Source organism: Arachis ipaensis, chromosome B03, assembly GCF_000816755.2.
Source record: "Arachis ipaensis cultivar K30076 chromosome B03, Araip1.1, whole genome shotgun sequence".
In the NCBI taxonomy this organism is placed as follows: domain Eukaryota; kingdom Viridiplantae; phylum Streptophyta; class Magnoliopsida; order Fabales; family Fabaceae; genus Arachis; species Arachis ipaensis.
Window position 1 is genome coordinate 24,539,754 of NC_029787.2, and position 3,126 is coordinate 24,542,879.

Here is a 3,126-nt window from a genome sequence, read left to right on the forward strand (position 1 = left end):
TTAACTGAATTCTTGCAGATCTGTGATACTGTTAAGACTAATGGGGTTGATCCCGAGGTCTACAGGCTTATGCTTTTCCCGTTTGCTATAAGAGACAGAGCTAGAGTATGGTTGGACTCTCAACCTAAGGATAGCCTGAACTCTTGGGATAAGCTGGTCATGACTTTCTTAGCCAAGTTCTTCCCTCCTCAAAAGCTTAGTAAGCTTAGAGTGGATGTTCAAACCTTCAAACAGAAAGAAGGAGAATCCCTCTATGAAGCTTGGGAGAGGTACAAGCAACTGACCAAAAAGTGTCCTTCTGACATGCTTTCAGAATGGACCATTCTGGATATATTCTATGATGGTCTGTCTGAGTTATCAAAGATGTCACTGGACCATTCTGCTGGTGGATCTATTCACCTAAAGAAAACGCCTGCAGAAGCTCAAGAACTCATTGACATGGTTGCTAATAATCAGTTCATGTACACTACTGAAAGGAATCTTGTGAATAATGGGACGCCTATGAAGAAGGGAGTTCTTGAAATTGACACTCTGAATGCTATATTGGCTCAGAATAAAATATTGACTCAACAAGTCAATATGATTTCTCAGAGTCTGAATGGAATGCAAGCTGCATCCAACAGTACTCAAGAGGCATCTTCTGAGGAAGAAGATTATGATCCTGAGAACCCTGCAATAGCAGAGGTGAATTACATGGGTGAACCCTATGGAAACACCTATAATCCCTCATGGAAAAATCACCCAAATTTCTCATGGAAGGATCAACAAAAGCCTCAACAAGGCTTTAATAATGGTGGAAGAAATAGGTTTAACAATAGCAAGCCTTTTCCATCATCCACTCAGCAACAGACAGAGAATTCTGAGCAGAAGCCATCTAGCTTAGCAAATATAGTCTCTGATCTATCTAAGGCCACTTTAAGTTTCATGAATGAAACAAGGTCCTCCATTAGAAATTTGGAGGCACAAGTGGGCCAGCTAAGTAAAAGGATCACTAAAATCCCTCCTAGTACTCTCCCAAGCAATACAGAAGAAAACCTAAAAGGAGAGTGCAAGGCCATTGAATTGACCATCATGGCCGAACCTACAAGAGAGGAGGAGGACGTGAATCCCAGTGAGGAAGACCTCCTGGGACGTCCAGTGATCAACAAGGAGTTTCCCTTTGAGGAACCAAAGGAATCTGAGGCTCATCTAGAGACCATAGAAATTCCATTGAACCTCCATATATAAATAAAGACAAAAACTTAAAATTCATTGATAAATTAAAATACAGACATAAAATTCATACAATGTCATTAGCTCAAATAACTTGAATTAAAAAAAAAATCTAGTGTTAAATCACTATAAATTTAACAACATAATAAAGAAATTACAATATTAGATATAAAATAGCCTTCGATCCTTATTCTTGATCACTTTTCACATCTTCATAAAATATCCTTCAATACAAACAAACAAAAATAATTCAAGTAATATATGATGACAATAAACAGCATATTAGTCTTCTTAATATAAGTTGAAACAAATAATAACACAACACACCACTATATAGTATTATAAATTATAAGTATTTGGTCATTCAAGCACATGAGGGTAAATGTAAAGCAGATGGAAAAAATTAATTAAGTGCTATTATAGTATAAGACTTTAAATTATTAGAATGAATAATTGTCCAGATTCAGTTGCCAATAATAACTCATAAGCACATGACTCAGATAAACAGAACAATAATAATTCAAAGTACATGATTTGTCAATAATAAGAAGAATCTTTTCTTTCTTTGATGCATATCATTCTAGAATGAAAATATAATTATTATTATTGTCAAATGTTGTCATTGAAGTAGGAGTGACAATTATTAAAAGGAGAAGCTATAATGTCATTGAAGAAGAAGAAAATAAAAAGAAAAAATGTAATGAATTTCTGCCAAGAGATAAAAAACACAAAATAACAAAACAGAGGCCCTCGTGCAAATTGGATATCTCAATGTACATCACAAACTTTCCTTTGAATAATTGATAAATGAAGATTGAATCGAAGCCAAAAGGGAACAATAATATAGCTCATTATATAAAGAAAACAATAATAGTATTTCATCCCTATCCATCAACTATTTATTTAGAATGATGTATATTGTTAATTAATAATTAATATGTAAATGATGAGTTAACAGTTATTAATAGAGAAAAAAGGAAAAGGTTCTTTGTTCGTGTGGGTGTGGGTAGCGACATTCTTCTACCTCTGTGTTCTGTAGCCATTGCATATATCATTATGAAATTTTAATGTAAAACCAGAAAATCCAGAACAAACATTATATATCTAGCCACGGATTAGAAACAATATAAGTATGAACGTTGCAAACACCTCCTAACATGACTCAGATAAACAGAACAACCTGACCCATCAACATCAAATAGTAGGAAATTAACTCACAGTTACAAAGTTCTAGTTACAGATCCAGTGTTCTAGTTCCGGGGTTTAGTTGCAGATTCATAATATGAGAGAAAGAGAAAGAGAAACTTACAGATCTAGTGATTTGCAGGATGCAGAGACAACGACGGACTCACAACAACAGCGACGGCGACGGCAACAGGCTCACGGCGAAGGATGGCGAAGCTTTGCTCTCAGATGCAGGTGGGTTGCGAAGCTCTTCTCTCAGACAGAAAACGGCGGCGAAGTTGTGCTCTCGAACGGAGGACGGAGGCGAAGCCCTTCTCTAAGATTGAGAACGACGGCAGCCAGGGGGTTGGAGAAGAAGAAGCTCAACTGGAGAAGAAATTAGGATTTTAACTTTGAAGAGTAAGAGTGAANATTCACGTGCAGAGGCCATTTGTAGAGTTGAACGCCAGTTTTTATGCCAGTTTGGGCGTTCAACTCCAGCTTTTGATCCTTTTCTGGCGCTGGACGCGAGAATTGGGCAGAGGACTGGCGTTGAACGCCAGTTTACGTCGTCTATCCTTGTGCAAAGTATGGACTATTATATATTGCTGGAAAGCCCTGGATGTCTACTTTCCAACGCAATTGGAAGCACGCCATTTCGAGTTCTGGAGCTCCAGAAAATCCACTTTGAGTGCAGAGAGGTCAGAATCCAACAGCATCAGCAGTCCTTTTTCAGCCTGAATCAGATTT

General features: G+C 37.3%; 1 protein-coding gene and 1 long non-coding RNA gene across 3 annotated transcripts in view; both read right to left on the reverse strand.

Annotated features, from left to right (window-relative positions):
• The window catches only part of LOC110270038, a 17,137-nt gene that overhangs the window by 6,050 nt on the left and 7,961 nt on the right, over positions 1 to 3,126 (reverse strand). The window lies entirely within an intron of this gene.
• LOC107634302 lies at positions 1,227 to 2,819 on the reverse strand. The gene is made up of 2 exons (XR_001618834.2): positions 2,522 to 2,819; positions 1,227 to 1,436 (listed from the first exon to the last, which is right to left on the reverse strand). It is a non-coding gene; the product is annotated as an uncharacterized LOC107634302 (long non-coding RNA).